Here is a 26,257-nt window from a genome sequence, read left to right as displayed (position 1 = left end):
GACGTGGTGTGGGCACGGGTCGGTTGGTGATCCGGAGTGGATGGAGTTCATCGTGCGGGTGGTGTCTTCGGTGCTGATCGGGGTCCAGTTGCAGAGGGTGGTGGTGGCGGGCGCTGGTTCGGTGGTAGGGTGCGTAGTCTGTGCGTCGAAGCTGTTGTGTATGTCGGCGATCTTGCAGTGGAAGAACGAGGTGAGTGAGTTGCAGAGGTATTGCGAGGGAGTGATGTTGTTGTTTCCGGCGCTGGGGTTGGAGAACTCTTTGACGATGCTGAAGAGTTTGTTGCTGTCGTGGGTGTTGTTGTCCAGTCGTTCTTTGAGTGCCGTCTTCTTGGTGGCGCGGATCAGTTGATGGTGTTTGCGGATGGCGTGCTTGAGGGCGGCCCTGTTGTCTGTGGTGTGATCGAGCCGCCAGGCTTTCTCGAGAGTGCGGCAGTTCTTCTTGGATTCCTTGAGTTTGTCGGTGAACCAGGGGGTTTTCTTGCTGCCGGATCTTCTGGGGGGGTTCTTTAGGGGTGCGAGGTCATCGGCACAGGCGGTCAGCCACTTGGTGATGTTGCTGGCTGCTTCGTTGGGGTCCGTTGTGCTGGTCGGAGTGTTCTGGCTGAGGGAGGCGGTGAGCTGCTCGGACGTGATCTTGCTCCAGCTTCGGCGGGGGACCTGTTGCGGGTGGTGGTGGGTCGTAGTTCTTCTGAGGCTGAAGTGGACGCAGCTGTGGACGGTCCAGTGGAGTCCGGTGGCGTGGCTGAAGGAGATGTGCTTGCTGGATGAGAAGACGGGATCAAGCGTGTGGCCGGCGTAGTGGGTGGGGGTGTTCACCAGTTGCTTGAGTCCGAGGTTGGCGAGGTTGTCCAGCAGGGCGGTGGTGTTTCTGTCGTTGTTGTTCTCCAGGTGAAAGTTGAGGTCCCCTAGGAGGATGTAGTCGGCGGAGGGAAGGGCGTGCGGGCTGATGAAGTCTGCGATGTCTTCGCTGAATTGTGTGCGTTGTCCCGGTGGTCTGTAGATGAGGGTGCCGCGGAGGGTGGTCTTGGGGTCAGTGTGTATCTGGAAGTGCAGGTGTTCGGCGGCGGTGAAGATTTCGTCGGAGTTAGTTGAGATGCGGATGGTGTTCTTGTGTACGATGGCGACGCCTCCTCCCGTCTGGTTGACGCGGTCCTTCCGGGTGATCTTGTATCCGTCCGGGATGGCTATGGCGATGTCGGGCGCTGAGGAGGTGTTCATCCAGGTTTCGGTGAGGAAGGGGACGTCCGGTGCTGTCGTGTCGAGCAGGTCCCAGAGTTCCACGGCGTGCCTGTGGACGGAGCAAGTGTTGAGTAGGATGCACTTCAGGTGGTTGCTGCTGGTGCTCGACTTGGCGGGGGTGGTGCAGGACCGGGAGCAGGTGAATCGGCAGGCTTGGCAGGCGAAGGGTCCGTGAGTGCGTCTCGGGGTTGCTCGGTAGCAGGCAGGGTTCCGGCCGGCATTGAGTGCGTTGAGGGTGGCGGCGTCGTAGGTTCGTCGTGTGGTCTTGCATCGGCGGTTGGGACCTGGGGTCCTGGCGCTGGGCGCGGTCCAGTCGCGGACGGGCGCAGACGGGCTTGCCTTTGGCGCGCCTTCGGTGCACAATCGGCACGCCCGCTGCGCGTCCGCGCTGTCGCCATATAAGGCTAAGTGGGAGGGAGGAGCAGCTGGGAGGCGGGAGCGGGGAGGTCACAGAATACAAGTGGGACCGGCAGCGTGGACGGCGGCGGGAAGCGGGGCGGGGAAGGCACAGGGGGGAAAACGGCTAAGAATAACAGAAGTCAATACAATTAAACAGAGGGAAATACAGTACAATTAGACAGAGGGCAATACAATACCAAAGAACAGAAGGCAATACAATCTAGAAATACTACAACAAAGTACTATGAAAAACCGGCAGAGCTGCGGGGGCAACGAGCAGCGAGGCAGGCGAGCAGGCAGCTAGGGCGGCAGGCACACGGAACAGCGAGGCTGCGAGCAGCAGCGAGGGGGGCACACACAGCTGGTGGCCGTGCGGCGCGGGGGTGTCCTGAGAACAGGTCACACTCACCTGCGCCGCGCGGTCGCCATATAAGGACAAGTGGGAGGGAGGAGCAGCTGGGAGGCAGGAGCGGGGAGGTCACAGAACACAAGTGGGCGTGGACGCGTGGACGGCGGCGGGAAGCGGGGAGCGGGGCGGGGAAGGCACAGGGGGGAAAACGGCTAAGAATAACAGAAGGCAATACAATTAAACAGAGGGAAATACAGTACAATTAGACAGAGGGCAATACAATACCAAAGAACAGAAGGCAATACAATCTAGAAATACTACAACAAAGTACTATGAAAAACCGGCGGAGCTGCGGGGGCAACGAGCAGCGAGGCAGGCTAGCAGGCAGCTAGGGCGGCAGGCACACGGAACAGCGAGGCTGCGAGCAGCAGCGAGGGGGGCACACACAGCTGGTGGCCGTGCGGCGCGGGGGTGTCCTGAGAACAGGTCACTTCTCTCCTCAAGCAGAAAGGCAACGAAATAATCAGGTAACAGGAGTTTCTCCTTGTATGAAGTGTAACGTGTCTAAATATAGTAACAAGGTAAAGTAATGCAAAATTCTAGCCAAGACTAAGCACGGTAAGATAAATCACCAGCTTAACTGTAATCCTGGCTATACAGTATATTGTTTACTCTGTCCTGCAAAAAGAAATACATCAGCAGTACAACTTATTCTGTAAAAAAGCATTTACTGGAACACATGCAAGCTATTTCTAACAATGATGTGACTTTCCCAGCAGTCAGACTTTCCCAGTATTCCATCAAAGTGATAGGGCTTTGGTGAAATTCTTCTGTCTTGAGCATGTCCCTAGTGTGGAAAGGGGAGGAAATAGAGCTTTGATGCTATGAAGATTGGAGTTCAGGTACAACATAAGTTTACAAACAAAAATACTGGATGGATTAAACAATGATGAAGAGAGCTTCAGTCCATGTAGGCGGCTAAAAGCATGCCGTTCCAAGAATAAATAAGAGCAACTGGATATGGGAATACAATAGGACCTAAACTGAGTAAAAAACATTAAAAAGTCGTAATATCTAAATGGGACCGAACAGAAATACCTCAGAATCAGGCTAATTAAGGCATGATTGTTATAACTGTAAGATGAAGTACTACTTTAATACAATGAGGATTAATCATTGATGCAGGTCACTATGAAGTATAAGTGATTGACAGGAATCATTCTGAATTATAATATATGACCATTAAAATAATTCACAATTTTGTAAGATATTTAGAAAAGAATGTCATTAATTAGTATATGTGTGCATTGAGAAAATAACTTGACCTAAAGTTGGACTTTTTTTATTTTTATTAAATTATTTTATTTATTCTGGTCAGCAAAAAAGAAATTTCAGAGTTATACACCATGTATATTCTATCGTAATATACAACTTCATAGTACATAGACATGTATGGCCCATTATTATTTCCATATAGTTATTATCAGCAGCATCTCTATTGCGTGCCTCCCAATTACCATACTGCGCACTAACTGTTCCGTAGCTCCTCACCCCGGTATTCTCGAGAAGTTATTTTGCTTATAACGCTGGTAGTGTGCTCGGTGGATGTTCAGTCATTGGGTTGGGTAGTCCTAAGATATTGTACAAAGAGTTCCCAGAAATCCCTTGGTCTGGAGGCCTGTGATAACTCTTCTGCATATGTCTCCAATGTCTCTTTGCAATAGGTCATGACTGTGATCCAGTCCTTATATCGTGATGAGCGCTTACTATCCCAGCAAAGGGCAATGCGGCGTTTAGCAAGCAATAATGCCACAGCCAGAAACTTTTGTCTTCTAGCCAGCCTTCTAAAGTTGGACTTTGATGTGCTTCAAGGAATTTAGCTTTTTTTAAACATATATCAATTCTAAAATGATTGGAGACTTATAAGTGCATGTAATTACTGATGATGAAAACTGAAGAGTAAGACATTTTCATTGTTAATCAATTTATCATGCAATACGATGTTATTTATGATTTTTCTAAGATGGCTGCTAATCGTCCTACCTCTACCACTGCAGAAGAAGTTTTTTCTGTAATATTTGGCATGAATTCGTGACAACATAGCGATTTTTGGAAAAACTTTTTTAAAAAGTGCAGGCACCCATGTTTCTTTATAATTGAGACCCCGTGTGAGCCAAGTCCTAGGGGGGGGGGTGAGTTTTTATTTTAAAAAAAGGAAGGGGTGCACAGAGTCCCCCTCCAAGGGATAATTTTAGCCCTGGGGACTGCCACCTCCCCAGGGCACTATATGTATGTGGGCAGGCCCGCTGGTCTCCCCCGCAGTCCTGGGGGTCCGCCATCCCCGGGGCAAACATTGTAAAATAAATGCAGTGGGGCCCACATGCCCCTCACAGCCCTGGGGAATGCCACCTCTCTGCCAACTGTATAATATGTATGAATGCAGCCCCGCTAAGCATGCCGAGCCCCGGGGACTACCACCTCCCCAGGGCAAACACTGTAAAACTAATGTAGGGGGGCCACATGGCGCCCCTTAACCCCAGGGTCCACCACCTCCCTAGGCTTAAAAAAACATTGAGGGGGCAGCGTGGCCCCCCTCTTGGAGCCTTTGATTGCCCTGGGGACCGCCACCCCACAGGGCCGGCTAATTCCCCAGGTGTCCCCCTGTGGAGGTAGCTGTTTCCTTTTTCTTCTCCCACCAAGCAAAATCAAACATAACTCTGCTTTCTGCAGGCCAGAGCTGTCAAACAGTTCTCTCTTGCAGACAGCAGAGTTTTCATCTGTTTCCATGCATGCAAATATGTGTATATGGAAAAAGATGAAAACATTGCTCTGACAGACATGATTGCCTTACAGCAGACACTGTCAGTCAGAGCAATGCTGATTCCTGCAGGAGTCGAGAGCCGTCTGGGTACTTAGGGGCCTTGAGGCTCCCCCTGCAGTCTCGAAGGAGAAAGAGGAAAAATAAAGATCAGAAATTAGCAGAAAGAGGTAGAAGATAGGTCAGCAACGAGCAGAAAGAGGCAAGATAAGGGAGAGAAACGAGCAGAACGAAGCAGAATAAAGGTCAGCAATGAGCACAAAGAAGCAAAATAAAGGTGATAAACGAGATGAGAGAGGCAGAGTAAAGGTAAGAAATGAGCAGCAGAAGACCGAATAAAGGTCAGCAATGAGCAGAAAGAGGCAAAATAGAGGTCAGAAACAAACAGCAAGAAGCAGAATCATGGTCAGCAACTAGCAGAAAGAGGCAAGATAAAGGTCAGCAACAAGCACAAATAGGCTAAATAAAGGTCAGCAATGAGCATACAGATGCAAAATTGAGGTCAGAAATGAGCAGAAGAGGTAGAATAAAAGTCAGCAATGAGCAGAAATAGGCAAGATAATGGAGAGAGATGAGCAGAAAGAGGCAAAATAATGGTCAGCAACAAGAAGAAAGAGGCAAAATAAGGTGAGAAACAAATCAAAAGAGGCAAAATAAAAGTCAGAAACAAGAAGAAAGAGGCAAAATAGAGGTCAGAGATGAGCAGCAAGAGGCAGAAAAAAAGTCAGAAAACAAGCAGAAAGAGGCAGAATAAAGGTCAGCAACGAGCAGGAAGAGGCAAAATAGAGATCAGAAACTAGCAGCAAGAGGCAGAATAAAGGTCAGCAATGAGTAGAAAGAGCCAAGACAAAGATCAGCAATAAGTAGAAAGAGGCAAGATAAAGGTCCAAAACTAGCTGAAAGAGACGGAATAAAGGTCAGAAATGAGCAGAAAGAGGTAGAATAAAGGTCAGCAACTAACGAAAAGAGGCAAAATAGAGGCCAGCAACAAGTACAAACAGCAAAATAGAGTCCAGCAATGAGCAGAAAGAGGCTAAATAAAGGCCAGAAATGAGGAGAAAGAGGCAGGAAAAAGGTCAACAATGAGCAGGAAGAGGCAAAATAAAGGTCAGCAATGAGCAGAAAGTGGCAAGATAAAGGTCAAGAGCAAGCAGAAAGAAGAAGAATAAAGGTCAGAAATGAGCAGAAACAGGCAGAATAGAGGTTAGCAAAGAGCAGAAAGAGGGAAAATAAAGTTCAGCAACGAACTGAAAGAGGCAAACTAGATGCCAGCAACAAGCAGAAAAAAGCAAAATAGAGATGATCAGCAATGAGCAGAATGAGGCAAAATAAAGGTCAGAAGGAGGCAAAATAGAGATCTGCAACGAGCAGAAAAAGGCCAAATAAAGGCCACTAACAAGTAGAAAGAGGCAAAATAGAGAGCAGAAACTAGCAAAAAGAGGCAAAATTGAGGTCAGAAACGAGCAGAAAGAGGCAAAATAAAGGACAGCAACCAGCAGAAAGAGGCAAAATAGAGATTAGAAACAAGCCCGAACGAGGTACAATTGAGGTCAGAAATGAGCAGAAAGAGGCTAAATAGAGGTCAGGAATGAACAGAAACAGGCAAAATAAAGGCCAGCAACGAGCAGAAAGAGGCAGAATAAAGGTCAGTAATTAGCAGAAAGAGGGGAAATAAAGATCAGCAAGGAGCAGAAAGAGGTAAAATAGACACCAGCAACAAGCAGATGGAGGCAAAATAGAGATCAGCAATGAGCAAAAAGAGGCCAAATAAAGGTCAGAAAATTGCACAAAAAGGCAGACTAAAGTTCAGCAATGAGTATAAAGAGGCAAAATAAAGGTCAGCCACAATCTGAAAGAGGCAAGATAGCAGTCAGAAACGAGCAGAAAGAGGCAGAATAAAGGTCAGAAATGAGCAGAAAGAGGCTAAATAAATTTCAGCAACAAGCAGAAAGCAGAAAGAGGGAAAATAAATGTCAGTAATAAACTGAAAGAAGCAAACCTAGAGGCCAGCAACAAGCAGTAAGAGGCAAAATAGAGATCATCAAAGAGCCAAAAGAGGCAGAATAAATGTCAGAAAGGAGCAGAAAGTAACAAAACAGAGAGCGGCAACAAACGGCATTGGCATAATAAAGGTCAGAAACTAGCATAAAAAGTACAATAAAGGCCAACAACAAGCAGAAAGAGTCAAAATAGAAATCTTACATGAGCAGAAACAGGCAAAATATGAGTCAGCAATGAGCAGAAAAAGGCTAACTGAAGGCTAGCAACCAGCCGAACAAGGCAAAACAGAGATCAGAACCAAGCAGAATGAGGTAGAATAGAGGTCTGAAGTAGCAGAAATTGAAAGAAAAGAGATTGACAACGAGCAGAAATAGGCAAAATAAAGGTCAGAAAAAGGAGCATAAAGAGGCAAAATAAAGGCTAGCAACGAGCAGACAGAGCCAAAATAGAGAACAGAAACAAGCAGAAAGATGAAAAATAAAGGCTGACAAAAAGCAGAAAAGTGGCAAAATATAGATTTGACAAGCAGAAATAGGCAAAGTAAAGCTCAGAAACGAGCATGAAGAGGCAAAATAAAGGCTAGCAACGAGCAAAAAAAGGCAATATAGAGATCAGAAACAAGCAGAAAGAGGCAAAATAAAGATCTGAAATGAGCAGAAAGAGGCTAAATAGGAGCCAGCAACGAGCAGAAAGAGGCAAACTAAAGGCCAGCAACAACCAGAACAAGGGCAAAACAGATCAGAAACTAGCAAAATGAGGCATAATAGAGGTCAGATATTAGCAGAAAGTGACAAAATAGAGGTCAGGAATGAGAAGAAAGAGGCAAAATAAAGGTCAAAAACTAAGAGAAAGAGTCAAAATAAAGGTCAGCAACAATTAGAAAAAAGCTCAGACACTCACACACATTTAGACACGCATGTACTCACTCACACACCTACTGAGACACTCATTCCAGGTCAAACTTAGGAAATACAATTAAAAAAAACTTAGAAATTCACTTAAAAAACCAAAGGTTACATAGACATTATTGCTAGGAAATAGAATTTAAAAAAACTTTTAAATTCACTTTAAAAAAACAAAGGTTACAGGGATGTTATACTGTAGTGTAGTTCCTATATTCCAAATAGGCTCTGCACATTGGAATATTATATACTATAGATTTGACGTAGGACTGAGGTGTACTAGGTCTCTATCGAATATATTAGACGTAATTGTGAGTGCCAGCTAGCTCAGAGGTCACTAGAAACTTTCTCGAATAAACAAGAAGGGATTAGTTTCTGACAACCGCATAAACATGACAATTTTGTTTCCCAAAATAAAACTGATCTTCAGAGTCATGGAAACAATAGATAGATATTTCACTCAATCAATCGTGCATGCTTCGTATCACCAGAGGTGCAGAGAGTTAGAGAGACGGGCGTTTTCAATAAAAAGTATTTATTGAACAGTCTTCTGTCTCATGCAGGAGAAATGAACTGCTACAATCATAATACTGGTTGCAAAGTACAATGCGTACAGTACAAAGAGTATTATAAAATAATACTGTAAAAGCATGATATGGTTTCTAAGCCATAAAATACATAGAATACATACATTAATAAATAAAGACTAAAAGTACTCAACTTGTGCTTCTAAAATACGCCTACCCCGGTGTACCTAACCTAAGACTAGTACGAGGGAAGAAGTAAGTGAAGTGTAGCTTAGTTTCAGTATTCTTTGCCAAGAATCTATCCAAGAATTCTCTAAGGGTCTAATCAGCTCCGTACCTTGGTTTTAGAATGAAGAGGTCTGGTATCTCTCTCTCAGGACTCGATTTTCCAACAACCCGCAAGGGTAGCTTGGAAACACTGGAGCTGGATTTCTCGGCAGGAGAAAAGACAGCGTCTCTCTCAGTGCGTCTGCTGGAGGGTCTGCTTCCTTCGGCACTTGCTTCGGCGAGCTGTGTCATGTAGGTAGATAGTCGAACTGCTCCAAACCACAGTTTCTTTGCCTGGGCAAGTGTGGGCATATTTATACCTTGAAGGTGCCGAGTTTGACATACTAATGTCATCAAAGACTCAGTTGTTTAAAAACTCCATGAGTTCTTGCATAAATCAATATTCAAGCAAGGGGAGGTCCCTGACTGCTGAAGGCGGGTTTTTCCAAGAAATCGTTGTGGATTTTCGGAACTAGTGGAAGTAGCCATGCCGTATTTGGACTGCCTGAGCAAAGTCTTAATATGGTTATGATTTCTATGCCTATATAAGGATATGGTGATTTATACCTATATAAGGGCATGAATCAGGAAACTTACACTAGGATCCTAAAATGCTCTACAACACCCACTCCACTTTATTATGTTTGACATTACCAACCATAAGCATTTTTAAAACATATCTAAAGCATGTGTTTACAATCCCACCCAAAATACACAAAATGCATTTTAAAATGGTTGCACACGAAAAATGAGTATTTGTACAGTACGCATATAAAAGGAATGATGTCATCCTAAGCATATAGTATGATATTAGTAATGCTAACTGAATGAATAATGAGTGTACATTTTTATGAATTGGCCCCAGGTTTACAGAAGAAAAAGGTCGAGACCATTCCATAGCAGAATATATAGACTGTATTGTTTCTGAGGACAAGGTCAAATATTGTGTTTCGGAAGTGTTCGAAAAAGAATTTCCTGTTCTCTAAGAATAGTTCTACTTTAAGCAGATTACTTTGTGCCAAAAAGAGTTCAATTTTGGAAAAAGTCAAATCAAAATAGAAAAAATAGGGTTCCAAAGTTAGAGGCTTTGTTTTTGAAAAACGAAGGCCGAATTCAGAGTTCATGGAACGCTGTGTGCAGATTTCAAAAGCTATTCTCAGTGTTAGGAGAAAACATCAAATCGTCTAAGCTGGCAAAGAAATTGTCTTCCACAGTAGGTGAAAGTGGAACTACTTCATTAAGTAGATCAACTGTGCACAGATGAGAAGCATCGCCATCAGCGTCAGTCGCATTAGCAATCTTCGCAGTAGATGGTACCTGTGTGCCTGTTGTTCCACGTACCTCACCATTAGCTGTAGTTGCTGGTGAGATCTCCGCGAATGCCGTCATCAGGATTGGCATCCGTTGGGGGCAACACGATGCATGAGCCGTTACCGGACCTAGCAAGGCATCAACATCCGTTGGCAGTGCTGATGGAAGTGTAAGACAAACGTCCAACACGCATTCTTCTCCTCAAAGCAGGCATCGTAGAACAGGTAAGATGCAATCTTGCCAGATTGGTCTGAACGAAAGAAACCATGTGGTATTCAGGTCTCTTAAATGAGCCAAGCCAAGAATCTGTGTAATCCTGTCACGGTACCGCATGGCCAGGAGAGCGTCCTCCATGGTAGTCTGGGTATCGCTGGTGGCTGGACTTGCCATATCAGAGCAGAAGCAATACAAATAGAATTCCTGCTACAAGTCCCAAAATGAGAGGCAGGCCGCCGAACACAGAGTGCACGAAATTTGGAAAAATGCCTAGGACTGCTTCAAAGGGTGCTAACAGTCCAGAAAAAACTGTCTTTAATACATGTACAATACCACTCGTATCAGACATGTTTAAGATACGACCTACCATTTCTGTGAAATGTATTGGACAGTTTGTTGGTAATAGGGCATGTATCTCCGCAGAAGTCCTTGCGACTTGCAGATCATATGTTTCTCTGGATAAGGTCAGTGGCACAGTTTTTTGCAAAAGAATGGCTTTCATTCTGCTTAAAGTATCACTTCGTATAGAAGAGATATTCAGTGAAGGCCATAGCGGCGACTGCCCGTCTGTCTTGCTTTTAGGAAACAATACTTGCATACAACAAGTGACCCTGGCTGACACACTAACGAGATAGGCTATACCTGGCATCATTTCACAACAGCTGTGATCACTCAACATTATGTAGCTACCATTGGATAGCTGCCTAAAAACTGGGTCTATCACCGTTGCTGGAGAACCGTGCAGGTGGCAAGAAAGGTTATTTGAAGAACCCTTGCAGGCTCCGTGTAAATTAATACCTTGACACACAAGTGTACTGCTTAGTGAGTTCTTACATTTTTGTCCACTAAGAAATACCTCCTTTCCCCCACTCCAACATTTGTGTGTGTATGGTAAATTCCAGGTTGACTTAATGTACTCTTTACCCAACCTTTCATGCAGGCCTGCTGGTATGTGTTTCAAGCAATACTGAAACTGGAAAATCATCACCGGTATCGTGATGGTGCCATGTATTATCCATTCTATGGCTGGTTTCTCAGAAACGGTTAATGGTAATCTTTCCAGTTTTTCTATACTCAGCACCGTATAGTCTGCTCCCCTCTTTGCGCCAAAGAGATTTGTTTATCTATAAGGTTAAATACAGTAAACAATAACGTGGTGTTGATTAGACGCCATGGCACGTAGCCTCAACGAAGATTTTGTAACGTCCAGCCTAGTAGCATTATAGAACGTAATTGAGACTGACCATGTTGTAACATTAGCAAGTCCTGCTCTATTATGTCAATGGCAGAGGATACAGTGCTGTCCAAAGAATCCATTCTGGAGGACAGAGTCGTTAACCCATTTTCCACTACAGAGAGAGCTTTCTCTAAATGAATACGATCAATTTCTTGTATTCTTTCTGCAGTTTCCATTTGAGTGACTTTCCATGCATCATTGTAGGCAGAGTATATACCGGCATATATGAAAAGTTTTTGACGTGGTTTACGAGGTCCAAGTAGGAAGTCTCATAAATTAACGCCTTCTTTAAGTAAAGTTAAGTGTTGTTTAATTTATGGAAGTGTGAATTTCTGTAGCCACTCAAGGCATAGTTTTCCTACACTGTATGTAGTAACTATCCCTGGATATTGTCTCTGGGAATATCTTGGATCTGGCCTAGTTACTTTGAAACCTTGAGTTTTGTTCAGGAATCTATTTTGACAGTTATTCGTGTCTGTGGGCCAGATTAACCATTTTTTCCAATCAGGATTAGTTTTGTTCTGTTGTAAAATATAGTTTACGTCTACCTCTTCATCTGTAGTTCCATTACTATCAGGTGTGGGTTTGTTTAAATCTTTTATCTTAGCCAAGCCAAGAGATGTTTGTTGAACAGTGTCATTTAAAAACATTATTTGTTCTGGGATAATGCAGGCTCTGAATAAGGCTTCTAAACCTTGCACCTGCCAGTCTTTTGTGCCCCAGACAGTTTTTGTCTCAATGTTGTCTCTCCAAAAGTTAAAACCTAATGTAGACAGTTGAGCATAAAAGGCAGCAGAATAAATTTGTTTAGTATTATTCAACATGGTTTTCATTCCTGTCTTATTACCATTTTTGAAATAAAACGTTTCTGGATTTGTGACATTAAGACCTGAGTAGTATGGAAACTTTCCATAAAATGTTTTTGAACTGCCTTTTGGCGGTGTTGGACAATGTTCCCATTGATTATAAGTAAAAATTTCTAGGGTTTTCAGATTTGTGCAAACAATGGTGACCATAATGATTAAAACAATACATTTGTTCATAATCTGATGAACCTTCTAATTATTCATGTTCTGTGAATTTAGCTGACATTTCTGAATCTGTCATCATGTTATTAACAGTTTCAAAGTCCCAATCATCAGAAAATGTGATGGGTGAGATAAAGTCACTCAAAGAAACCTTAAACTGGTGTAGAATTTTCAACAGTTCCACCGGTCCATAAATGTCATAATCAGTTGTGTCCCAGGCTATACCACCAGGTATAGGAACGGCTGTGATGTTCACTGATGACAGGTCTCTTTGCTCACAATGAGATGATTTGGGAGGTTTCAAGAGCAAGTTGATATCCTTACTTCCTGTGTCCATAGTACTATATTTTCCATCTATCATCTTTCCCAAACTTAAAACAAGAATGAGCCAAAGTAGGAGAAATAGTACACCTAACACAATCCAAAATTCAACCCCTGGTGAAACCAGATATGTATTTTCAAGTTGATGTAAGAGTTCTATTATTTTTTCTTTGAAAGTTTTATTAGCTGGCATAGTTTCAGGTTCACCGGGATCCTCTGAAAATTTATCAAAATTGATGAAATAGCCAGAGGCAGTTCTGTCAATTGTTGGAATTGCATCAAGATTGTTTGGAATCGCTGTAGCTGTTTCTTCCTATATCATTGTAGACAGGTGTTTCATGATGAACTGTCATTTGGGTATCAAGAGGTACAAGTTCCATGGCTTTGTTGCATAGTCCTTCTTTTCTCACTGCAGGTTTATCAAAGGTGATAAGTCTTTCAGTTTGAACCTCTTGGATTGTAGCCAGATTAGGTCGTCTGCTACATCTTGGGAGTCCGCTGGGCCTACTACTGATTATCGACCACATGATGTGGTTTGACCAGGTCGATGGACACGACTCTGTTCTCCCTTTTTCCTGCAAGGGGCGGTTGTAACACTGATCTTGTTCCGTGGATTGCTAAGACAGGTACTGGTTTTCTGTAAGAAGGTGCAAATTCCTTCTACACCGCAATCTTTTCCCTGACTAGATCCCCAATCTTTGGAATCCAGACAGGTCTTGATGGGACAGGTGGTTTTTCTTCAGTAGTCATTGGCTTCTGTACAGTGTTACTCAGACTTCTTGTTTCGTTTAAGTCCCGCAAAACAGCCAAACGATCTTTGATATCAAAAGGTTTTTGTTCCACCACTGAAGTGTGACTATCAAGATCCTGGGTGAGCATTCTAGTACCAAATAATAGTTCATATGGAGTGATTCCACCCAGAGAATTTCTTGGCAGATTATTAAGACTACGTTGGACACTTATTGGATGTTTGACCCACCCGTCACCCGAGCCTAATACCCTAGCTGTTATAGATTGCTTTATGTCATGTTTTTTTTTCCCACTACCGCATTTCCCTCAGGATGGAATGGACTTGAGTACCGCAATGCAAAGCCCAAGCTGGCCACGGCCTCTTTGTAAGCTCGAGAGCTAAACGCAGGACCATGGTCAGAATGTAGCGTGCCGATTGCGTATGTGCCGATAAAGACTCGCAAATCTTTTATAACAGTTCGGGCGTCAGCCGAGCGCTGAGGCCACATCCAAATGAATCTTGTCCTAATAGTTGTGGGATCGCATCCGTCCATGGTGACGTCTGCCTGTAGAAAGTCTAATGCTGTCTAATGGTGTGCAGTCTAAATATCGAGTTTTTATTATCGACTGGACAGAATATCGACTCCAGAATATCGAAATGGCAGTAATATCGAGGTAAGTAATATCGATGTTAATAATATCGATTTTTTTTTAAATATCGACGTAGAAAATATCGAGTAGTTTATATCGAGTGTAGAAAATATCGAGTATTTGTATAAGTAAAAAGTATGGAATGTCAAAATATAGAGTGTTAGAATATCGAAAGTGAAAATATCGAGTGTCATAATGTCGATTTGTTAAATGTAGAATGTTAATATTGTTGTTGTTATAAAAATTTTATGTAAAATATTGTTTTTGTTTGTAACTTAATGTAATGAAATATACAAATTATAAAAAAAAACATAAATATGTAGTTTAAAAGTAATCAAAAATTTTAGGAGCGGGTTGTGGGTTTTTGGGCGGAATAAGGTGGGAAGTGTTTTAAAATATATAAAAATAAGTGATAAAAAAAGGTTTATAATTTTAAAAAGTAATACAAATAATGGTTTAGTAGCGGGTTATGGGTTTCTAGGGGAATAGGGTGGGAAGTGTTTTAAAATATTTATAAAAAAATCGAAATTAATTTTTAAATATTTATTTAGATTTCGAAAAATTTTTGAAATTAATTTCAAAAGGGAATTGAAATTTATTTTATAAATTTATATATTAAATTTAAATTAATTTAGAAAAGATTTTGAATTTTTTATTTAAAAAATAGATATTAATTTGTAAATAATTTCGAATTTTATTTAGTAATTTTTTTTAATTTAGATATTTTTTAGAAATCAATTTCGAAATTATTACCAACATTTTATTTTAATTTAGATATTTTTAGGAAAATTATTTCAAAACTTTTGGGAAAATATTTTTAAAAATTTAGATATGTATTAAACAACAATTTCTAAAAAAATTTGAAAGATTTATTTTTAATTTAGATACTTATTAAAAAATAAAATCGAAATTAATTTTAAAATAATAATTTAAATTTAGATATTAATTTTATATAAATGTCGAAATAATTTCGCAAAAATTTAAAAAAGTTTATTTTTACAAAAAAGTATTTCGAAATTGGATTAATTTTTTTATATAAAATGAAAAATGTAAATAATTTTTTTTTACTTTTTTTAATATTTCATATATTATTAAACAGTTATTTTTTAATGAAATATTTGTGTTGTAGGATTGTGTATTTTAAGTTTTTGTTGATTAAAATAAAAAAATTGGATAAAATTAAAAAATTCAATGCTAAAAAATATGTAAATTTATATATTTAAAACAACATTTATTTATAAATTAATTTGTGTTAGAAATGTATGTTTTTTAGGATTGGGTAGTGTATTTTTTGTGTAATAATGTTGTAATATATGTTTACAAAGAAAAATAAAAAGTCGAAAAAGGAAAAAAAAATTAAATGTATACATTTAAAAATAATATTTAAAGTATTTTAAAAATTTAGTTCATGGAGTGCGTTGTGTTGTTTTTGGGAATTAGGCGAGGAATTTTCCCATAAAAAATTTACATTAAATTTTAAAATTAATAAAAAATATAAAATGTCAATTTATAAAACATTTTCACTTGTAATTTTTTATTTAACATTTAATTTTTGAAGAGTGTTTTGTTTATTTTGTGAAAGTTATATTGTTTAAGTGTCCAGCAACTTCCCTTAATACTTGGTGGAGTGGGAATAGTAATTTATATGGGTTTACTGTCCAGCACCTTCTCTGAGTTTATACTTGGAGGAGTGGGAATATTAATTTATATAGGTTTACTGTCCAGCACCTTCACAGAGTTAATACTTGGTGGAGTGGGAATAGTAATTTATATGTGTTTACTGTCCAGCACCTTCCCTGAGTTTATACTTGGTGGAGTGGGAATAGTATTTTATATGTGTTTACTGTCCAGCAACTTCCCTGAGTTTATACTTGGTGGAGTGGGAATAGTAATTTATATGGGTTTACTGTCCAGCACCTTCCCTGAGTTAATACTTGGTGGAGTGGGAAAAGTAATTTATATGTGTTTACTGTCCAGCACCTTCCCTGAATTAATACTTGGTGGAGTGGGAATAGTAATTTATATGGGTTTTGTCCAGCACCTTCCTTGACTTTACTGTTTGTGGATTGGGAAATAGTCAAAACTTTGTTGAGTTATAAATTTTGGTTGGTAGAATATTACAATTATTATTTGTATGTAAATATATTAACAATAGTAGTAATTCTATTTATTGTTAAATTACTAATAAATTGATAAATAGATCACAGTTTTTAATATTTTTCAAAAAAAATATTTAATAATTACAAAATTATTCACATTATATTTTATTTAGAAAATCAAAAAAGGAGAGAAAAACATGGTTAATTGAAATCATTTACAAACAGTTTATTAAGATGTAAAAAGAAATGGGAATTAGAGGAAAAAAATGTATTTGCAGTATAATTTTGTAAATGAATAGTTTTAAAGAAATATAATGTAATAGCAAGTAAATATTTGTAAATTATAAATATATATACATTGCAATGAGATAATTTTTATGTTAATTCACATATATTGGAAATGTACATTTTGATAACAAACATAATTACCTTGGGGTCGATTCCGATCCGGTAAAATCCCCGTCCGTACGAATCGTATCCGGAGCCGTTTCCGTACGACTCGTACGGACGCCGTACGACCGGACGATTCCGATCCCGATCGGCCGACCTGGACGCGATTCGTACGGTACACGTCGATTCGTACGGAAAAGCGCACGATCACCTACACTCTGTACGGCACGTACCCCCCATGATCGCAGGGGTACGGCGCGTACCCCTGCGATCATGCGGGGTACGTGCCGTACACCCAGCATACATGGGGTACGTGCCGTACACCCACCGTACATGGGGTACGATGCGTACCCCATGTACGCTGGGTGTACGGCACGTACCCCGCATGATCGCAGGGGTACGCGCCGTACCCCTGCGATCATGGGGGGTACGTGCCGTACCCGGGGGGGGGCGTTCCGTACCTGTTTCGGCGCGAACTGTGCGTTTTCAGCTCCCGTAGCAAAAGGGTCGTACGGTGCGTACCCGATACGAATTTCTACTTGCTGGGTCGTAAAAACTAGCCGCGATGTCGCGTACAGCGGGTTCCGAGTGAGATTCGTACGGAGATTTGAGTCATACGGAGTCCTGTACGACTCGTACGGAGTTCGGCACCTAGTACGGATCGTACTTCATTGTACGTACGGGACGTCTACGGATACGATTCGTACGGGGAAAAAATGCCCCGTACGACGATTCGGAGCGCATTTTACCGGATCGGAATCGACACCCTAGTGTACAATTTATTTCTTAACAATTACTTTGAGTCACATACAAAAAAGAAATATTTAAATAGTAAACATGTTGAATATAATTGTTATATTTGTTGTACATACATTTTTCTGTATTTTATAATACAAATTATTGATACATACATTTTGTACAGATTTCTAAATAGTAACATTTGTGTTGGTTACAAAATGATAACTTTTTTTAATGAAATTAATAAAATTAATATAGAAAATATTAATAACATTAATTTTTACAACAGTAAATAATTAAAAATAAATTTTAAACAGTAGATAAATTTATTAATCACATTAACATTTTTATAAGCATATGGTTTAACATAAAATGAATGATAAAAGTAATTTCAACATTTTACTTAATTATAAAGTGTACATATAAATAATATTTTCTTTTTCATACTTCATTAAATAATATTGCAAATAATTTTTTTAAATAATTATATATTTATAAATATTTACAAAAATTATTAGGAGAAATATTAGATGATCTAAGCCTAGTTTTTAATTTTTTAAGTGTTAGAAAATAGAGGAAAAAAGGCTTTTCAGGTATACAGGGACTATTTTTTAACTGCGTAATGTTATTTTGTTTGATTTAGTACTGGAACAGTTCACGGTTGGATGTTGCGTCGCGTTGGAGAGGGTAAGTTTGTTTTTGTTGTATTTTATAAGTTAGTAAATGTAATTTAAGTGTATGTGTGGTGTGTGGTGTATTTAGGTTGAGTACGATTGTAATATCGATCGTACATTGGGGTCGATTCCGATTCGGGAAGAAAACCGTCCGTACGATTTGTATCCGGAGCCCTCTCCGTATGAATCGTACCCGTCCGTCCGAGTCGCGAAGTACGATCCGTATTCTGTGAATCCGTCCGAATCGTCGCGATCCGTACGTATTGCAAGGCTGAAACCGTGAACCGTACGACTCGTACACATACCGTACAACTCGTACACATGCCGTACGACCCGACGAGTACGATCCGGACCGGGGTATGAGGACGCGATTCGTACGGTCCACGTCAGGTAAGGGCGAGTCGTACGGAAAAGCACACAAACACATACACACCGTACGGTCCGTACCCCCCATAATCGCAGGGGTACGCACCGTACCCCTGCGATCATGGGGTGTACGAGCTGTACCCCCATTGTAAGATCGGTGTACGAGCCGTACCTCCATTTTACGATCGGTGTACGAGCCCTACCCCATGTAAGATCGGTGTACGAGCCGTACCCCCATTGTACGATCGGTGTACGAGCCGTACCCCATGTACGATCGGTGTACGAGCCGTACACTGATCGTACAATGGGGGTACGGCTCAGGTACGGCTCGTACACCGATCGTACATTGGGTACGGCTCGTACACCGATCGTACAATGGGGGTACGGCTCGTACACCCCATGATCGCAGGGGTACGGTGCGTACCCCTGCGATCATGGGGGGTACGCACCGTACCCGGGAGGCCGTTCCGTACCTGTTTCGGCGCGAACTCTGCTTTTACGGCTGTTTTCAGCTCCCGTAGAAAAAGGGTCGTATGGTGCGTACCCGACACGTATCGTACTTGCTGGGTCGTAAAAACCAGCCGCGAACCGTACAGATGTCGCGTACAGATGTCGCGTACAGCGGGTTCCGAGGGAGAATCGTACAGAGATTAGAGTCGTACTGTGTCTTGTACGACTCGTACGGAGTACGGCTCCTGGTACGAATCGTACTTCGTCGTACGTACGGGACGTTTACAGGTACAGGGGAAAAACGCCCAGTACGACGATTCGGAGCACTTTTTACCGGATCGGATTCGACCCCATTGTGTTTTAGGTGTTAGCTCGAGTTTACGATATGTAGTTGGTTATCGCGTTTTACTGCTAGGTGTGTGAGGTATGTTTATATGTTGATATGTTACGAAATGCTTATGTTGTTAGTATAAACATGTATTTTTATATGTGTATGGGTGTATTTGTGTGGGTGGGTATGTCTTTTTCCTATTTTTAGGTTATCGTCGCGTTTTTAGTTTTTGGAGGAGCTCCGTTTTTTTTTAAGTAGTGTAACGAGTATTCTATACTCTGATTTTTACATACATACTTTGTTTTTCGCGTTTTCCTGGAGCGTTTATTTTTTTTTAATTAATATTTTCGGGTTTTGAAGGGTATACTCTGTGGATTACATTGGAGAAGAGTCGCCATGGATTTGCTTGTATTTTTACTTTTTTTTTTGGGCTTCCTTGGATCGTATGGATATTTTGGATTATTTGGTATGGAGTTTTCTAAATTGCATTACTTTTGAAGAAGCAACAGAAACTGTAAGTATATTAAGAAATGTTTTTGGGTGGGAAATTTTCTTTAAGTTGTTGTATTGCTATGTTATATGTAACAGTTTGAAAGTAAATTATCATAATAAATGTATTAAATTTGTTTAAAATGTATTTGATAATTTAATTACAATTTATTACATATAGTAATGGTAGTAAAATGTATATTTATAAATGTGTAATGTTGTATTTCTAGTTGTGGTATATTTTATAGAATCGTTTTAGCTATCATTGACAGATATTCTAGTCCTCTGGTAGTTGGATAGAGGGTAACTTGGCTTTGGAGTGTGTTATACATTTTTTTGGTTTGTTTAGTTAATTTTGGTCCTATCAGGGTTACTGATTGCTCCATTCGGAGCTCTTGGTAACTCTGCTCTTTTTGTATGGATTGAATTAATTTGTAAAGAGTAGGTGTTCCTCTGCCTGTGGTTGCTTGGAAGGCGTTATGCCAACCTTCAACTGCGTTGTTTGTTTTGGCTTGTTTATTTAGGGTGCTAAGGTAGACATTCCACCAGGCTATTTGATACGGTGTAGCCTTCCTACCCATGTATCTTCGAATTAGTCAAGCATAGGGCTTTAATCTTTCTTCATTTCTTTTATAGTATGGGTTGTCTATTAATAGGTTATAGTGCTCTGCAACGTCTGTTACAGGAACATAGGCTAGAGAAATATGTTTTTTAATTTGATAAGCAAAGGTGCTATCTGTGGCGTATTGGACACTCAAGGTAGATTTCTGTAGGTGTCGCCATATACATTGATTAAAATGATAATAGCAACCTTGTATTGCTGTGTGTGGGTATATTTTAAGGATACTATTTATCATTGCTTTTTCAAAATCAATGATGATTTTTTGTGGGAAAAATTCATTAGTTTGTTGTTTGACTTTTGTTAGGATTTCTTGGTAGGTAGATTGTTGTTTGTTTGGTAGGAGAGCATATAGGAATGGTATATTAGCATTTTGGAAATGACCATGGATAGTGTACAATTGGTAAAAAGGTTTAGGACATACTGCAAAAGTACCACCCATCATCCAAGTTTGGCATTGGTTTAGTTTAGTCATGTTGTCTGCAGTGGCAAACAGTATTATTCTTTTATCTTTTGAGTTGTTGTCATATAGTATAAATGGTTCATTATTATGAGTTAGACAGAGTTCAGGGGGAATTTGCACTTCTTCAAAAGTTTTAGGTGTGGGAGGAGTAGTTGCTGTAGCTCTTTTTTGTCTAGCTATGGTTCTTTGAAGGGATTCTATGCTTGGTAGTTGGCTAGAGGCATGTTGGGGTAGAACACTTAAATGATGTTTTAGAATAGCAGTTGTTGGTATATCAGTACTAGTGCTAGCTTCTTTAAGGGAATCAAGCATTTTTCTAATCTCTATTTCTGTAACATTGGGTGGGTGGTTATGTTCCTTAGTATAAGTTACAGTAGTCTCCTGAGTTATAGTTCTCCCATAACATTTGTTTGAATAGTATTTAGTGCATTTCCAAAAAACATTCAGATCTTTCTGTTTCTCTTGAGTGTATACATATCCCATATAACAAAGAAGCATTTTTCCTTTTTGAGAATACACAAATTTAGCTCCTTCAGTTATGTTTGCTTTTTGGTGCTAGGAGAAATTAAACATTGCATTATTAGAAAAGTATTTAAATAACGATTTAGTATTATAATAACATGTATTTGCACGTTAATTATTTACCAGTTTTTTTCTTGGTGGAATTCAGTTGTTGTTTTTCTTCGAAATTTTCATTGTGTTGTATTTCCTCTGTACCTGTTAAGATTGAGAAGATGTGTTTCAAGAATGTATATTTGTTTATGTAATTGTGGTTGTGATCTGCTAGCTAGTTTGTCCTTAGTTTTCTAATTATTAAGGTTTTGAGTCATTTTTTGAAGATTAGATACCTACTTTTTATATTTTTTCTTTGAAGTCTTGATGTTGTGCTGTTTTTCAAAAATTTCTTTTTATCTGTAGAAAAAAATAGGAATAAAAGAGATGTTTTAGTTATTTGTTTTCAAATTATAGGTTTGAAGTTTTATAATTACGTTTTTTTAAATTTATAAAGGTGGTAGTACTTACTTTAGATAGGTGTAGCTCTTTTTTGGTAGAAGTCAATCCGTTTTCTTTCACCAAACTGGCAGAGTTTCTTCTTCCTTATTTTTGGTGTTTTCGATTGCGATTTTATTATGTGTAGTTCTTCATTTTATAGGATGTGTTAAATTGTTCCTGAATTTTTATTGATTATCCAGTTGGATAGCTTGTTTTTATTGGTGTATTTGAATTTTTTTACTAGTTTTGGTAATTGTTTTCCTTAAATGGATGACCCTAATTAAGGAATTTCTTATGGGTAAAGCACTATTTTTTAATGGTTAATGGCGTTTTCTAAAATTTAAAGTGAAAGAATATTTATTATGTGCATTAAGCAATGTTTTATTATTTGCAATGTTGTATAAGTATTATAAATAGCATTTTCCATGTAAATATTTAGTTCTGATAGTTAGAAATGTTTATTTTATGTTGTATTATTTAAAAAAAATATATTATGTATATTTCTGATATGTATAATATGTTTTATTTATTAGATAGCGCATTTTTTATGTAAATTCGATATTGTTAAAAGTTCGATATTATGGTATTCTATATAGTGATGGTCGATATTTTGACTGTGTTATATGTTAAGGATTGCTGGTCGATATTTTGTAGATGCGATATAAATGATGGTCAATAATGTTGTAGTCGATTTTCTTTTTTTAATCGATATAGTGGTTTCGATATTTTAGTGATTTCTTGTTTAAGTATTGGGGGTCGATATTTTTTCTAGTCGATAATCGGTCTGTCGATATTATGTCAGGGATTCCTGTCTAACAGTAGTCTCTGTACTGGGCTGGCTACACTGTAGTCAGGTATCTGGTGGCTTTTAAAGCTATGATCTCTGTAACAGGTATCACAGTTAATTCCGAATTCGTAAATATGGGTATTCATCCCTGGCCACCAGTACATCTCTTTCAGTTCTATTAGAGATTTTGAGATCCCTTGATGTGTCAGACCCTCTCCCATATGTACTTCTTCTATCAAAGCACCTCTGCATAATCCTGTTTGGAATTACTCTGTCCCCCACTCCAGGAATGTATATTCGAGTGGATAGTTTAGAGGTAGCGTAGCTCCGATGCCTTTGCTAGTGGCAATGACAGCTAGCATTGTTTCACCATCTATTTCTGTTTTTGAATGAGTGATTGCAGCTACGTAAGCCGTTTGCACAGTTGCCTTTGCGGCTTCATCAAACAATGAATTCCCTGCAACTTGAACGCCATCATGCGGATGACTCAGTGTATGGATCACGTGAGTCTTTTGTACTTCTTTCTGTAATAGAACTACTTGTCCCCAAAGTATTTTATGCTTAATTGTGCCACCTTTTGCGTCTTTGAAACCATTTTGAACCCAGTTCTGCAGATATTCATTGTAAGACTGGACGCAGTAATACGAATCGTACACTATGGGGTCGATTCCGTCCCGTAAAAAGCGCTCCGAATTGTCGTACGGAGCATTTTTTTCCATTCGAATCGTACCCGTAACCGTCCCCGTACGAACGACGTAGTACGATCCACACCCGATGCAGCTATCCGTACGAATCGTACCAGGGACCGTACGAATGAAGATCCCGTACGAATCGCCCTCGGAAGCCACTGTACACGAAGTTTATACGGTTTGCGGCTGCTTTTTACGACCCGGCAAGTACAATCCGTGTTGTGTATGCTCCGTACGACCCTTTTTCTACAGGAGCTGGAAACTGTCGTACAGTCAGAGTTCGCCCCGAAACAGGTACGGAACGTCCCCCCGGGTACGGCGCGTACACCCCATGATCGCAGGGGTACGGCGTGTACCCCTGCGATCATGGGGGGTACGTACCGTACACCCAGCGTACATGTGGTACGGCACGTACCCCATGTACGCTGGGTGTACGGCATGTAACCCCATGATCGCAGGGGTACGGCGCGTACACCCCATGATCGCAGGGGTATGGCGCGTACCCCTGCGATCATGGGGTATACGCGCCGTACGGTGTGTAGGTGATCGTGCACTTTTCTGTACGAATCGCCCTTACCTGACGTCGACCGTACGAATCGCGTCCGGGTAGCCCGGTCGGGATCGTAATCGTCCGGTCGTACGGCGTCCATACGAGTCGTACGAGTCGTACGGAAACGGCTCCGGATGCGAGTCGTACGGACGGTGATTTTAACGGATCGGAATCGACCCCCATGAGTATGGGTAATTCGCGATCTGTATTTTCAAGTGCCATCTTGAAAGCCTGTAGTTCAGCTCACTGAGCTGTACAGTCTCCGAGTGATTGAGTTTTAGTGACCATAGGTGGAAATTTACTTTCGCACCAGATGTTTTCAAGTAGGGGTCAAAAACGTATTCAACGTCTGTTGCAACGTCTGCTGCAACAAGAGAACTAACCCATTGTATCCATCTTGGATCTAAAGCCTTAGCATTTGGAGTGCTCGCTTTTGTTACTGCCTCTAATGCAGGTTCAGGTTCAGGTGTAACGATCATTATGAGTTTTCCGTGTGCGAGAGATCTTTCTTTTGCTACTGCAGTTTGAACCGCTGTCAGAATTTTTTCTGGTGAACTGAATTTCATTTCAGCTTGTGTGTACAAGTGTGACTTATAAGCTATTGGTACCTTTTCACCTTCATTAAAGGTTAGGTATGTGAATTCGGATCTCCCTGAGATGATTCGGATCACAAGATTGCGCACGTTGTCGTGTGTCTGTAACTGTGTTTTTGTTAACATGTCTGTTTACACTGAACGCAAAATTACTGTGTGTTTTTGAGTCCAATTAGTTGGTTTGAAGTCAGGTTTTATTCGTTCGTAGAGAGGTTTAACCCTTTCTGCATAATTTAGAACATAAGTTCTTCCACAATTCAGGAAACCTAGGATTGACTGTAAGCTCTTCAGCGTCTTTGGAGGTTGAAGCAGCGCACATTTCTCTAGAAAGTTTGCTACAAGGCTTTTGCCTTCACTTGAAAGTTCATATTCTAAAAATAGGACGTTGAGGTGGGCAATTCGTGATTACTTAAAATTGAATTTGTACCCTTCAGACGCGAACCCAAGTATTATGGTGTTCACTCTTTTCAAGTGCAGGTCCAAATCGTTGTCTGTAAGATAGATGTCATCGACATAAGATAATGCCTCATCATCATATGTTTGTAGTAACTCTGTTACTCTGGCTGAAAATAACCCTGGACAATGGTGAAGTGTGGCTCAATGGTTAGAGCAGGCAGACCTTGATGCAGAGCTCTGGCCAGGGACCAGGGTTCGATTCCCGCTCAGCGGGTCTCCGGCTCATTAATTCCCCTGACTGGATATTCTCGCCTCAGTGCCTGTTCTGATCATGGGTCCCACGCTGCAACTCTGGGCAATAGCTTGCTTAGTCTCCACAACGGCCCCAAAAGCGCTGGGATGCCTGGCTACACCTGGGGGGTTCCCAGGAAAGCCTGGAAGGGTTCCTAAGCGGTATACGGACAGCACCGGGACACCTCCGGTGGAGGTAGCTGTGCGCTTTACAAATTCCGACATTTACATTTACTATTCTTGAATCCCTGGGGGAGATGGCAAAATTGTCGATGTGTCCCCATAATTGAGAAAGCGGTCAAGTTCTTGTTTTCTGGTGCAATGTTTTGGCAGAAGAAACCATTAGAAATATCTAATGTGGTTTTATATTTTTTCCGCACAATGTTATTCATCAGTGCTGCACTGTGTGCATTTTGAACTGCAAAAGTTTAGCAACAAGAGTTTAAGTGTCTGTAGTCCAAAACTAGACGATATGTATTGTCTGGCTTGGAAACAGGAAACAAAGGATTGTTAATAGATGAGGTGCATGTTTCAATCACCCCTTGGTATTCAAGTTGATTTAAAATCTCCCTGACCTGTTTTTTAGCTTCCTGTTTAATTGGATATTGCCTTTGCATTGTTAGTTGAGTTTTTAACTGGAGAATCCTCATCCCATCCTACATGATTTTTATATAATGCTGGAGCCTGGGCTACAGCCCATTTTCTGGCATAGGTGTATTTTTTATGAATTGGAATGTGGTTAGAGAAGGCTGACATAATGATCTCTTCGTCATGTGGGCACTCCCTGAAAAATTCAGGTGGCCAGTCTTGTTCAGCTAGAAGAATGTCATAACCCTTAGATAGATTCTCCCAAAAGAGTCCTTTTATTTTTCTAGTTATGTCCCCCTCTGACCGGAGTGTTACTTATTATAACTTATGGGGTACAATAATCCTGGTGTCGGCAGTTTCAACTTTAATGCATTCATTCAAGTCCACTGTCTCCAGATGATCCTTCAGGATCCTGCGAGCTATGGTGACTTCTGCTGCGCTGTCTAGCATTGTCTGGGCCCACTCCCCGTTCTTGAGTTGGGTCCTCGAGATCCTCAGCATGTCTGATTTTTAGACTTGCTACCTTCTTCTTGGTGAATTGCGTTTTCTTATTTTTTGGAACGTGCTGTTCGTCTTTGGACTTCACACGTTCTTCCTTTTGTTCTGATCGTCCTCTTCTTTCGGATTTCTGCGAGGAAGTCTGAAAGGTACGAGAGGAATGTGTATCAGTATCTTGATATCTATCAGGTTTTCTCAAACTATCCCTATTTCTGAGATTATACCTCTTTTCAGAGGGCTCCTTTTGAGGAGACCTAC

This window comes from Lissotriton helveticus, chromosome 5_1, assembly GCF_964261635.1.
Source record: "Lissotriton helveticus chromosome 5_1, aLisHel1.1, whole genome shotgun sequence".
Lineage (NCBI taxonomy): Eukaryota > Metazoa > Chordata > Amphibia > Caudata > Salamandridae > Lissotriton > Lissotriton helveticus.
The sequence above is the reverse complement of the archived record's forward strand: the minus strand, read 5'-3'. Positions refer to the sequence as shown.